Below are 17,791 nucleotides of genomic sequence, written 5' to 3'. Positions count from 1 at the left end.
CATGACGACCATTATGACATCATGACATCACCGTTGCCATGACGACCATTATGACATCACCGTTGCCATGACAACCATTATGACATCACAATCGCCATGACGACCATTATGACATCATCGTCGCCATGGCGACCATTATGACATCATCATCGCCATGATGACCGTTATGACAATATCGTCGCCATGACGACCCTTTTGACATCATCATCGCCATGGCAACCATTATGACATCATCGTCGCCATGACAACCATTATGACATCATCATCGCCATGGTGACCATTATGACATCACCGTCTCCATGACGACCATTATGACATCATCATAGCCATTATGACCATTATTAAATCACAGTCGCCATGACAACCATTATGACGTCTTCGTCGCCATGACGACCATTATGACATCATGACATCATCGTTGCCATGACGACCATTATGACATCACCGTTGCCATGACGACCATTATGACATCACCATCACCATGATGACCATTATGACATCAACGTTGCCATGACGACCATTATGACATCATCGTTCCCATGACGACCATTATGACATAATCGTCGCCATGACAACCATTATGACATCACCATCGCCATGACGACCATTATGACACCACCGTTGCCCTGATGAACATTATGACATCATCGCCATGATGACCATTATGACATTATCGTCGCCATGATGACCCTTATGACATCATCGTCGCCATGGCGACCATTATGACATCACCATCGCCATGACGACCATTATGACATCATCGTTGCCATGACGACCATTATGACATCATCGTCGCCATGACAACCATTATGACATTATTATCGCCATGACGACCATTATGACATCATCGTCGCCATGACGACCATTATGACATCATCATCGCCATGATGACCGTTATGACATCATCGTCGCCATGACAACCATTATGACATCATCATCGCCATGATGACCATTATGTTATCATCGTCGCCATGACAACCATTATGACATCATTGTCGCCATGGCAACCATTTTGACACCACCGTTGCCATGATGACCATTATGACATCATCGTCGCCATGACTACCATTATGACATCATCATCGCCATGACGACCATTATGACATCATCATCGCCATGATGACCGATATGACATTATCGTCGCCATGACGACCCTTTTGACATCATCATCGCCATGGCAACCATTATGACATCATCATCGCCATGACAACCAATGTGATATCATCGCCGCCATGATGACCATTATGACATCATCGTCGACATGACAACCATTATGACATCACCGTCGCCATGACGACCATTATGACATCATCGTAGCCATTACGACCATTATTAAATCACAGTCGGTATGACAATCATTATGACATCTTCGTCGCCATGACGACCATTATGACATCATGACATCAACGTTGCCATGATGACCATTATGACATCATCGTCGCCATGACAACCATTATGAAGTCACAATCGCCATGACGACCATTATGACATCATCGTCACCATGGCGACCATTATGACATCACCGTCGCCATGACGAACATTATGACATCATCATCGCCATGATGACCGTTATGACATTATCGTCGCCATGACGACCCTTATGACATCATCGTCCCCATGGCGACCATTATGACATCATCATCGCCATGATGACCGTTATGACAATATCGTTGCCATGACGACCCATATGACATCATAGTCACCATGGCGACGATTATGACATCATCATCGCCATGACATCCAATATGATATCATCGTTGCCATGATGACCATTAAGTCTTCATCGTCGCCATGACAACCATTATGGCATCATCGTCGCCATGATGACCATTATGACATCATGACATCACCGTTGCCATGACGACCATTATGACATCAACGTTGCCATGACGACCATTATGACATCGTCGTCGTCATGACGACCATTATGACATCACCGTTGCCATGACGGCCATTATGACATCACCGTCGCCATGACGAACATTATGACATCATCATCGCCATGACGAACATTATGACATCATCATCGCCATGACGACCATTATGACATCACCGTCGCCATGGCAACCATTATGACATCATCATCGCCATGACAACCAATGTGATATCATCGCCGCCATGATGACCATTATGAAATCATCGTCGACATGACAACCATTATGACATCATCGTCGCCATGGCGACCATTATGACATCATCGTCGCCATGACGACCATTATGACATCATCGTCGCCATGACGACCATTATGACATCATCATCGCCATGATGACCGTTATGACATTACCGTTGCCATGACGACCCTTATGACATCATCGTCGCCATGGCGACCATAATGACACCACCGTTGCCATGATGACCATTATGACATCATCGTCGCCATGACGACCATTATGACATCATCATCGCCATGATGACCATTATGTTATCATCGTCTTCATGACAACCATTATGAAATCATTGTCGCCATGGCAACCATTATGACACCACCGTTGCCATGACGACCATTATGACATCATCGTAGCCATTACGACCATTATTAAATCACAGTCGCCATGACAACCATTATGACATCTTCGTCGCCATGACGACCATTATGACATCATGACATCACCGTTGCCATGACGACCATTATGACATCATCGTCACCATGACTACCATTATGACATCATTGTCGCCATGACAACCATTATGACATCACCGTCTCCATGACGACCATTATGACATCATCATCGCCATGATGATCGTTATGACATTATCGTCGCCATGACGACCCTTATGACATCATCGTCCCCATGGCGATCATTATGACATCACCGTCGCCATGACAACCATTATGACATCACCGTCGCCATGACGACCATTATGACATCATCATTGCCATGATGACCGTTATGACAATATCGTTGCCATGACGACCCTTATGACATCATCGTCACCATGGCGACGATTATGACATCATCATCGCCATGACAACCAATATGATATCATAGTTGCCATGATGACCATTAAGTCTTCATCGTCGCCATGACAACCATTATGGCATCACCGTCGCCATGATGACCATCATGACATCACCGTTGAAATGACGACCATTATGACATCACCGTTGCCATGACGACCATTATGACATCATCGTCGTCATGACGACCATTGTGACATCATTGTCGCCATGACAATCATTATGACATCACAATCGCCATGACGACCATTATGACATCATCGTCGCCATGGCGACCATTATGACAATATTGTCACCATGACGACCCTTATGACATCATCGTCGCCATGGCAACCATTATGACATCATCATCGCCATGACAACCAATATGATATCATCGTCGCCATGATGACCATTATGACATCATCGTCGCCATGACAACCATTATGACATCATCGTCGCCATGGTGACCATTATGACATCACCGTCTCCATGACGACCATTATGACATCATCATATCATCATAGCCATTATGACCATTATTAAATCACAGTCGCCATGACAACCATTATGACATCTTCGTCGCCATGATGACCATTATGACATCATGACATCACCATTGCCATGACGACCATTATGACATCACCGTTGCCATGACGACCATTATGACATCACCGTTGCCATGACGACCATTATGACATCATTGTCGCCATGACGACCATTATGACATCATTGTCGCCATGACAACCATTATGACATCACAATCGCCATGACGACCATTATGACATCATCGTTGCCATGGCGACCATTATGACATCATCACCATGATGACCGTTATGACAATATCGTCACCATGACGACCCTTATGACATCATCGTCGCCATGGCAACCATTATGACATCATCGCCATGACAACCAATATGATATCATCGTCGCCATGATGACCATTATGACATAATCGTCGCAATGACAAACATTATGACATCATCGTCGCCATGGTGACCATATTGACATCTTCGTCGCCATGACGACCATTATGACATCATTACATCATCATTGCCATGACGACCATTATGACATCACTGTTGCCATGACGACCATTATGACATCACCATCGCCATGATGACCATTATCACATCAAAGTTGCCATGACGACCACTATGACATCATCGTTGCCATGACGACCATTATGACATAATCGTCGCCATGACAACCATTATGACATCACCATCGCCATGACGACCATTATGACACCACCGTTGCCATGACGAACATTATGACATCATCGCCATGATGACCGTTATGACATTATCGTCGCCATGACGACCCTTATGACATCATCGTCGCCATGGCGACCATTATGACATCATCGTCACAATGACGACCATTATGACATCACCATCGCTATGACGACCGTTAAGACATCATCGTTGCCATGACGACCATTATGACATAATCGTCGCCATGACAACCATTATGACATCACCATCGCCATGACGACAATTATGACATCATCGTCACCATGACGACCATTATGACATCATCATCGCCATGATGACCGTTATGACATTACCGTCGCCATGACGACCCTTATGCCTTCATCGTCGCCATGGCGTCCATTATGACACCACCGCTGCAATGATGACCATTATGACATCATCGTCGCCATGACGACCATTATGACATCATCATCGCCATGATGACCATTATGTTATCATCGTCGCCATGACAACCATTATGACATCATTGTCGCCATGGCAACCATTATGACACCACCGTTGCTTTGATGACCATTATGACATCATCGTCGCCATGATGACCATTATGACATCATCATCGCCATGACGACCATTATGACATCATCATCGCCATGATGACCGATATGACATTATCGTCGCCATGACGACCCTTTTGACATCATCATCGCCATGGCAACCATTATGACATCATCGTCGCCATGACAACCATTATGACATCATCGTAGCCATTATGACCATTATTAAATCACAGTCGCCATGACAACCATTATGACGTCTTCGTCGCCATGACGACCATTATGACATCATGACATCATCGTTGCCATGACGACCATTATGACATCACCGTTGCCATGACGACCATTATGACATCACCATCGCCATGATGACCATTATGACATCAACGTTGCCATGACGACCATTATGACATCATCGTTCCCATGACGACCATTATGACATAATCGTCGCCATGATAACCATTATGACATCACCATCGCCATGACGACCATTATTACACCACCGTTGCCCTGACGAACATTATGACATCATCGCCATGATGACCATTATGACATCACCGTCGCCATGACAACCATTATGATATCACCGTCGCCATGACGACCATTATGACATCATCATCGCCATGATGACCGTTATGACAATATCGTTGCCATGACGACCCATATGACATCATAGTCACCATGGCGACGATTATGACATCATTATCACCATGACATCCAATATGATATCTTCGTTGCCATGATGACCATTAAGTCTTCATCGTCGCCATGACAACCATTATGGCATCATCGTCGCCATGATGACCATTATGACATCATGACATCACCGTTGCCATGATGACCATTATGACATCACCGTTGCCATGACGACCATTATGATATCATCGTCATCATGACGACCATTATGACATCACCGTTGCCATGACGGCCATTATGACATCACCGTCGCCATGACGAACATTATGACATCATCGTAGCCATTACGACCATTATTAAATCACAGTCGCCGTGACAACCATTATGACATCATGACATCAACGTTGCCATGATGACCATTATGACATCACCGTTGCCATGATGACCATTATGACATCATCGTCGCCATGACGACCATTATGACATCATCGTCGCCATGACAACCATTATGACGTCACAATCGCCATGACGACCATTATGACATCATCGTCACCATGGCGACCATTATGACATCATCGTCGCCATGACGACCATTATGACATCATCATCGACACGACAACCAATATGATATCATTGTCGCCATGATGACCATTATGTCATCATCGTCGCCATGACAACCATTATGAGATCATCGTCGCCATGGCCACCATTATGACATCAACGTCGCCATGGCGCCCATTATGACATCACCGTCACCATGACGACCATTATGACATCATCGTAGCCATTACGACCATTATTAAATCACAGTCGCCATGACAACCATTATGACATCTTCGTCGCCATGACGACCATTATGACATCACCGTTGCCATGACGACCATTATGACATCACCGTCGCCATGACGACCCTTATGACATCATCGTCGCCATGACGACCATTATGACATCATTATCGCCATGATGACGGTTATGACAATATCGTTGCCATGACGACCCTTATGACATCATCGTCACCATGTCGACGATTATGACATCATCATCGCCATGACAACCAATATGATATCATCGTTGCCATGATGACCATTAAGTCTTTATCGTCGCCATGACAACCATTATGGCATCATCGTCGCCATAATGACCATTATGACATCATGACATCACCGTTGCCATGACGACCATTATGACATCACCGTTGCCATGATGACCATTATGACATCACCGTTGCCATGACGACCATTATGACATCATGACATCACCGTTGCCATGACGACCATTATGACATCACCGTTGCCATGACAACCATTATGACATCAAAATCGCCATGACGACCATTATGACATCATCGTCGCCATGGCGACCATTATGACATCATCATCGCCATGATGACCGTTATGACAATATCGTCGCCATGACGACCCTTTTGACATCATCATCGCCATGGCAACCATTATGACATCATCGTCGCCATGACAACCATTATGACATCATCGTCGCCATGGTGACCATTATGACATCACCGTCTCCATGACGACCATTATGACATCATCATAGCCATTATGACCATTATTAAATCACAGTCGCCATGACAACCATTATGACGTCTTCGTCGCCATGACGACCATTATGACATCATGACATCATCGTTGCCATGACGACCATTATGACATCACCGTTGCCATGACGACCATTATGACATCACCATCGCCATGATGACCATTATGACATCAACTTTGCCATGACGACCATTATGACATCATCGTTCCCATGACGACCATTATGACATAATCGTCGCCATGACAACCATTATGACATCACCATCGCCATGACGACCATTATGACACCACCGTTGCCCTGATGAACATTATGACATCATCGCCATGATGACCATTATGACATTATCGTCGCCATGATGACCCTTATGACATCATCGTCGCCATGGCGACCATTATGACATCACCATCGCCATGACGACCATTATGACATCATCGTTGCCATGACGACCATTATGACATCATCGTCGCCATGACAACCATTATGACATCATTATCGCCATGACGACCATTATGACATCATCGTCGCCATGACGACCATTATGACATCATCATCGCCATGATGACCGTTATGACATTACCGTCGCCATGACGACCCTTATGACATCATCGTCGCCATGGCGACCATTATGACACCACCGTTGCCATGATGACCATTATGACATCATCGTCGCCATGACAACCATTATGACATCATCATCGCCATGATGACCATTATGTTATCATCGTCGCCATGACAAGCATTATGACATCATTGTCGCCATGGCAACCATTTTGACACCACCGTTGCCATGATGACCATTATGACATCATCGTCGCCATGACTACCATTATGACATCATCATCGCCATGACGACCATTATGACATCATCATCGCCATGATGACCGATATGACATTATCGTCGCCATGACGACCCTTTTGACATCATCATCGCCATGGCAACCATTATGACATCATCATCGCCATGACAACCAATGTGATATCATCGCCGCCATGATGACCATTATGACATCATCGTCGACATGACAACCATTATGACATCATCGTCGCCATGGCGACCATTATGACATCACCGTCGCCATGACGACCATTATGACATCATCGTAGCCATTACGACCATTATTAAATCACAGTCGGTATGACAATCATTATGACATCTTCGTCGCCATGACGACCATTATGACATCATGACATCAACGTTGCCATGATGACCATTATGACATCATCGTCGCCATGACAACCATTATGAAGTCACAATCGCCATGACGACCATTATGACATCATCGTCACCATGGCGACCATTATGACATCACCGTCGCCATGACGAACATTATGACATCATCATCGCCATGATGACCGTTATGACATTATCGTCGCCATGACGACCCTTATGACATCATCGTCCCCATGGCGACCATTATGACATCATCATCGCCATGATGACCGTTATGACAATATCGTTGCCATGACGACCCATATGACATCATAGTCACCATGGCGACGATTATGACATCATCATCGCCATGACATCCAATATGATATCATCGTTGCCATGATGACCATTAAGTCTTCATCGTCGCCATGACAACCATTATGGCATCATCGTCGCCATGATGACCATTATGACATCATGACATCACCGTTGCCATGACGACCATTATGACATCAACGTTGCCATGACGACCATTATGACATCGTCGTCGTCATGACGACCATTATGACATCACCGTTGCCATGACGGCCATTATGACATCACCGTCGCCATGACGAACATTATGACATCATCATCGCCATGACGAACATTATGACATCATCATCGCCATGACGACCATTATGACATCACCGTCGCCATGGCAACCATTATGACATCATCATCGCCATGACAACCAATGTGATATCATCGCCGCCATGATGACCATTATGAAATCATCGTCGACATGACAACCATTATGACATCATCGTCGCCATGGCGACCATTATGACATCATCGTCGCCATGACGACCATTATGACATCATCGTAGCCATTACGACCATTATTAAATCACAGTCGCCGTGACAACCATTATGACATCATGACATCAACGTTGCCATGATGACCATTATGACATTACCGTTGCCATGATGACCATTATGACATCATCGTCGCCATGACGACCATTATGACATCATCGTCGCCATGACAACCATTATGACGTCACAATCGCCATGACGACCATTATGACATCATCGTCACCATGGCGACCATTATGACAACATCGTCGCCATGAAGACCATTATGACATCATCTTCGCCATGGCGACCATTATGACATCACCGTCGCCATGACGACCATTATGACATCATCGTAGCCATTACGACCATTATTAAATCACAGTCGCCATGAGAACCATTATGACATCTTCGTCGCCATGACGACCATTATGACATCATGACATCACCGTTGCCATGACGACCATTATGACATCACCGTCGCCATGACGACCCTTATGACATCATCGTCGCCATGACGACCATTATGACATCATTATCGCCATGACAACCATTATGACATCACCGTCGCCATGACGACCTTTATGACATCATCATCGCCATGATGACCGTTATGACATTATCGTCGCCATGACGACCCTTATGACATCATCGTCCCCATGGCGACCATTATGACATCACCGTCGACATGAGAACCATTATGACATCACCTTCGCCATGACGACCATTATGACATCATCATCGCCATGATGACGGTTATGACAATATCGTTGCCATGACGACCCTTATGACATCATCGTCACCATGTCGACGATTATGACATCATCATCGCCATGACAACCAATATGATATCATCTTTGCCATGATGACCATTAAGTCTTCATCGTCGCCATGACAACCATTATGGCATCATCGTCGCCATGATGACCATTATGACATCATGACATCACCGTTGCCATGACGACCATTATGACATCACCGTTGCCATGACGACCATTATGACATCACCGTTGCCATGACGACCATTATGACATCATCGTCGTCATGACGACCATTATGGCATCATTGTCGCCATGACAACCATTATGACATCACAATCACCATGACGACCATTATGACATCATCGTCGCCATGGCGACCATTATGACATCATCATCGCCATGATGACCGTTATGACAATATCGTCACCATGACGACTATTATGACATCATCGTCGCCATGGCAACCATTATGACATCATCATCGCCATGACAACCAATATGATATCATCGTCGCCATGATGACCATTATGACATCATCGTCGCCATGACAACCATTATGACACCATCGTCGCCATGGTGACCATTATGACATCACCGTCTCCATGACGACCATTATGACATCATAATAGCCATTATGACCATTATTAAATCACAGTCGCCATGACAACCATTATGACATCTTCGTCGCCATGACGACCATTATGACATCATCGTTGCCATGACGACCATTATGACATCACCGTTGCCATGACGACCATTATGACATAACCATCGCCATGATGACCATTATGACATCAACGTTGCCATGACGACCATTATGACATCATCGTTGCCATGACGACCATTATGACATAATCGTCGCCATGACAACCATTATGACATCAACATCGCCATGACGACCATTATGACACCACCGTTGCCATGACAAACATTATGACATCATCGCCATGATGATCGTTATGACATTATCGTCGCCATGACGACCCTTATGACATCATCGTCGCCATGTCGACCATTATGACATCATCCTCACAATGACGACCATTATGACATCACCATCGCCATGGCGACCATTATGACATCATCGTTGCCATGACGACCATTATGACATAATCGTCGCCATGACAACCATTATGACATCATTATCGCCATGACGACCATTATGACATCATCGTCGCCATGACGACCATTATGACATCATCATCGCCATGATGACCGTTATGACATTACCGTTGCCATGACGACCCTTATGACATCATCGTCGCCATGGCGACCATAATGACACCACCGTTGCCATGATGACCATTATGACATCATCGTCGCCATAACGACCATTATGACATCATCATCGCCATGATGACCATTATGTTATCATCGTCTCCATGACGACCATTATGACATCATCATCGCCATGATGACCGTTATGACATTACCGTCGCCATGACGACCCTTATGCCTTCATCATCGCCATGATGACCATTATGTTATCATCGTCGCCATAACGACCATTATGAAATCATTGTCGCCATGATGACCATTATGTTATCATCGTCTCCATGACAACCATTATGAAATCATTGTCGCCATGGCAACCATTATGACACCACCGTTGCCATGACGACCATTATGACATCATCGTAGCCATTACGACCATTATTAAATCACAGTCGCCATGATAACCATTATGGCATCACCGTCGCCATGATGACCATCATGACATCACCGTTGAAATGACGACCATTATGACACCACCGCTGCCATGATGACCATTATGACATCATCGTCGCCATAACGACCATTATGACATCATCATCGCCATGATGACCATTATGTTATCATCGTCTCCATGACAACCATTATGAAATCATTGTCGCCATGGCAACCATTATGACACCACCGTTGCCATGACGACCATTATGACATCATCGTAGCCATTACGACCATTATTAAATCACAGTCGCCATGACAACCATTATGGCATCACCGTCGCCATGATGACCATCATGACATCATCGTTGAAATGACGACCATTATGACATCACCGTTGCCATGACGACCATTATGACATCACCATTGCCATGACGACCATTATGACATCACTGTTGCCATGACGACCATTATGACATCACCATCGCCATGATGACCATTATCACATCAAAGTTGCCATGACGACCACTATGACATCATCGTTGCCATGACGACCATTATGACATAATCGTCGCCGTGACAACCATTATGACTTCACCATCGCCATGACGACCATTATGACACCACCGTTGCCATGACGAACATTATGACATCATCGCCATGATGACCGTTATGACATTATCGTCGCCATGACGACCCTTATGACATCATCGTCGCCATGGCGACCATTATGACATCATCGTCACAATGACGACCATTATGACATCACCATCGCTATGACGACCGTTAAGACATCATCGTTGCCATGACGACCATTATGACATAATCGTCGCCATGACAACCATTATGACATCACCATCGCCATGACGACAATTATGACATCATCGTCACCATGACGACCATTATGACATCATCATCGCCATGATGACCGTTATGACATTACCGTCGCCATGACGACCCTTATGCCTTCATCGTCGCCATGGCGTCCATTATGACACCACCGCTGCCATGATGACCATTATGACATCATCGTCGCCATAACGACCATTATGACATCATCATCGCCATGATGACCATTATGTTATCATCGTCTCCATGACAACCATTATGAAATCATTGTCGCCATGGCAACCATTATGACACCACCGTTGCCATGACGACCATTATGACATCAACGTAGCCATTACGACCATTATTAAATCACAGTCGCCATGACAACCATTATGGCATCACCGTCGCCATGATGACCATCATGACATCACCGTTGAAATGACGACCATTATGACATCACCGTTGCCATGACGACCATTCTGACATCATCGTCGTCATGACGACCATTGTGACATCATTGTCGCCATGACAATCATTATGACATCACAATCGCCATGACGACCATTATGACATCATCGTCGCCATGGCGACCATTATGACAATATTGTCACCATGACGACCCTTATGACATCATCGTCGCCATGGCAACCATTATGACATCATCATCGCCATGACAACCAATATGATATCATCGTCGCCATGATGACCATTATGACATCATCGTCGCCATGACAACCATTATGACATCATCGTCGCCATGGTGACCATTATGACATCATCATCGCCATGACGACCAATATGATGTCATCGCCGCCATGATGACCATTATGTTATCATCGTCGCCATGACAACCATTATGACATCATTGTCGCCATGGCAACCATTATGACACCACCGTTGCTTTGATGACCATTATGACATCATCGTCGCCATGACAACCATTATGACATCATCATCGCCATGACGACCATTATGACATCATCATCGCCATGATGACCGATATGACATTATCGTCGCCATGACGACCCTTTTGACATCATCATCGCCATGGCAACCATTATGACATCATCGTCGCCATGACAACCATTATGACATCATCGTAGCCATTATGACCATTATTAAATCACAGTCGCCATGACAACCATTATGACGTCTTCGTCGCCATGACGACCATTATGACATCATGACATCATCGTTGCCATGACGACCATTATGACATCACCATTGCCATGACGACCATTATGACATCACCATCGCCATGATGACCATTATGACATCAACGTTGCCATGACGACCATTATGACATCATCGTTCCCATGACGACCATTATGACATAATCGTCGCCATGACAACCATTATGACATCACCATCGCCATGACGACCATTATTACACCACCGTTGCCCTGACGAACATTATGACATAATCGCCATGATGACCGTTATGACATTATCGTCGCCATGATGACCCTCATGACATCATCGTCGCCATGGCGACCATTATGACATCATCGTCACAATGACGACCATTATGACATCACCATCGCCATGACGACCATTATGACATCATCGTTGCCATGACGACCATTATGACATAATCGTCGCCATGACAACAATTATGACATCATTATCGCCATGACGACCATTATGACATCATCGTCGCCATGACGACCATTATGACATCATCATCGCCATGATAACCGTTATGACATTACCGTCGCCATGACGACCCTTATGACATCATCGTCGCCATGGCGACCATTATGACACCACCGTTGCCATGATGACCATTATGACATCATCGTCGCCATGACAACCATTATGACATCATCCTCGCCATGATGACCATTATGTTATCATCGTCGCCATGACAACCATTATGACATCATTGTCGCCATGGCAACCATTTTGACACCACCGTTGCCATGATGACCATTATGACATCATCGTCGCCATGACTACCATTATGACATCATCATCGCCATGACGACCATTATGACATCATCATCGCCATGATGACCGATATGACATTATCGTCGCCATGACGACCCTTTTGACATCATCATCGCCATGGCAACCATTATGATATCATCATCGCCATGACAACCAATGTGATATCATCGCCGCCATGATGACCATTATGACATCATCGTCGACATGACAACCATTATGACATCATCGTCGCCATGGCGACCATTATGACATCACCGTCGCCATGACGACCATTATGACATCATCGTAGCCATTACGACCATTATTAAATCACAGTCGGTATGACAATCATTATGACATCTTCGTCGCCATGACGACCATTATGACATCATGACATCAACGTTGCCATGATGACCATTATGACATCATCGTCGCCATGACAACCATTATGAAGTCACAATCGCCATGACGACCATTATGACATCATCGTCACCATGGCGACCATTATGACATCACCGTCGCCATGACGAACATTATGACATCATCATCGCCATGATGACCGTTATGACATTATCGTCGCCATGACGACCCTTATGACATCATCGTCCCCATGGCGACCATTATGACATCACCGTCGCCATGACAACCATTATGACATCACCGTCGCCATGACGACCATTTTGACATCATCATCGCCATGATGACCGTTATGACAATATCGTTGCCATGACGACCCATATGACATCATAGTCACCATGGCGACGATTATGACATCATCATCGCCATGACATCCAATATGATATCATCGTTGCCATGATGACCATTAAGTCTTCATCGTCGCCATGACAACCATTATGGCATCATCGTCGCCATGATGACCATTATGACATCATGACATCACCGTTGCCATGATGACCATTATGACATCACCGTTGCCATGACGACCATTATGACATCATCGTCATCATGACGACCATTATGACATCACCGTTGCCATGACGGCCATTATGACATCACCGTCGCCAGGACGAACATTATGACATCATCATCGCCATGACGAACATTATGACATCATCATCGCCATGACGACCATTATGACATCACCGTCGCCATGGCAACCATTATGACATCATCATCGCCATGACAACCAATGTGATATCATCGCCGCCATGATGACTATTATGAAATCATCATCGGCATGACAACCATTATGACATCATCGTCGCCATGGCGACCATTATGACATCATTGTCGCCATGACGACCATTATGACATCATCGTAGCCATTACGACCATTATTAAATCACAGTCGCCGTGACAACCATTATGACATCATGACATCAACGTTGCCATGATGACCATTATGACATTACCGTTGCCATGATGACCATTATGACATCATCGTCGCCATGACGACCATTATGACATCATCGTCGCCATGACAACCATTATGACGTCACAATCGCCATGACGACCATTATGACATCATCGTCACCATGGCGACCATTATGACATCATCGTCGCCATGACGACCATTATGACATCATCATCGACACGACAACCAATATGATATCATTGTCGCCATGATGACCATTATGTCATCATCGTCGCCATGACAACCATTATGAGATCATCGTCGCCATGGCGACCATTATGACATCAACGTCGCCATGGCGCCCATTATGACATCACCGTCGCCATGACGACCATTATGACATCATCGTAGCCATTACGACCATTATTAAATCACAGTCGCCATGACAACCATTATGACATCTTCGTCGCCATGACGACCATTATGACATCACCGTTGCCATGACGACCATTATGACATCACCGTCGCCATGACGACCCTTATGACATCATCTTCGCCATGACGACCATTATGACATCATTATCGCCATGATGACGATTATGACAATATCGTTGCCATGACGACCCTTATGACATCATCATCACCATGTCGACGATTATGACATCATCATCGCCATGACAACCAATATGATATCATCGTTGCCATGATGACCATTAAGTCTTTATCGTCGCCATGACAACCATTATGGCATCATCGTCGCCATGATGACCATTATGACATCACCGTTGCCATGACGACCATTATGACATCACCGTTGCCATGACGACCATTATGACATCACCGTTGCCATGACGACCATTATGACATCATCGTCGTCATGACGACCATTATGACATCATGACATCACCGTTGCCATGACGACCATTATGACATCATCGTCGTCATGACGACCATTATGACATCATGACATCACCGTTGCCATGACGACCATTATGACATCACCGTTGCCATGACAACCATTATGACATCACAATTGCCATGACGACCATTATGACATCATCGTCGCCATGGCGACCATTATGACATCATCATCGCCATGATGACCGTTATGACAATATCGTCGCCATGACGACCCTTTTGACATCATCATCGCCATGGCAACCATTATGACATCATCGTCGCCATGACAACCATTATGACATCATCGTCGCCATGGTGACCATTATGACATCACCGTCTCCATGACGACCATTATGACATCATCATAGCCATTATGACCATTATTAAATCACAGTCGCCATGACAACCATTATGACGTCTTCGTCGCCATGACAACCATTATGACATCATGACATCATCGTTGCCATGACGACCATTATGACATCACCGTTGCCATGACAACCATTATGACATCAACATCGCCATGATGACCATTATGACATCAACGTTGCCATGACGACCATTATGACATCATAGTTCCCATGACGACCATTATGACATAATCGTCGCCATGACAACCATTATGACATCACCATCGCCATGACGACCATTATGACACCACCGTTGCCCTGATGAACATTATGACATCATCGCCATGATGACCATTATGACATTATCGTCGCCATGATGACCCTTATGACATCATCGTCGCCATGGCGACCATTATGACATCATTGTCACAATGACGACCATTATGACATCACCATCGCCATGACGACCATTATGACATCATCGTTGCCATGACGACCATTATGACATCATCGTCGCCATGACAACCATTATGACATCATTATCGCCATGACGACCATTATGACATCATCGTCGCCATGACGACCATTATGACATCATCATCGCCATGATGACCGTTATGACATTACCGTCGCCATGACAACCCTTATGACATCATCGTCGCCATGGCGACCATTATAACACCACCGTTGCCATGATGACCATTATGACATCATCGTCGCCATGACAACCATTATGACATCATCATCGCCATGATGACCATTATGTTATCTTCGTCGCCATGACAACCATTATGACATCATTGTCGCCATGGCAACCATTTTGACACCACCGTTGCCATGATGACCATTATGACATCATCGTCGCCATGACTACCATTATGACATCATCATCGCCATGACGACCATTATGACATCATCATCGCCATGATGACCGATATGACATTATCGTCGCCATGACGACCCTGATGACATCATCGTCCCCATGGCGATCATTATGACATCACCGTCGCCATGACAACCATTATGACATCACCGTCGCCATGACGACCATTATGACATCATCATTGCCATGATGACCGTTATGACAATATCGTTGCCATGACGACCCTTATGACATCATCGTCACCATGGCGACGATTATGACATCATCATCGCCATGACAACC

The sequence above is a fragment of the Phyllobates terribilis genome, unplaced genomic scaffold (genome assembly GCF_046119375.1).
Source record: "Phyllobates terribilis strain yellow unplaced genomic scaffold, ASM4611937v1 Scaffold_2__4_contigs__length_985480577, whole genome shotgun sequence".
Classification (NCBI taxonomy): domain Eukaryota; kingdom Metazoa; phylum Chordata; class Amphibia; order Anura; family Dendrobatidae; genus Phyllobates; species Phyllobates terribilis.
Note: the sequence above shows the minus strand (reverse complement) of the source record.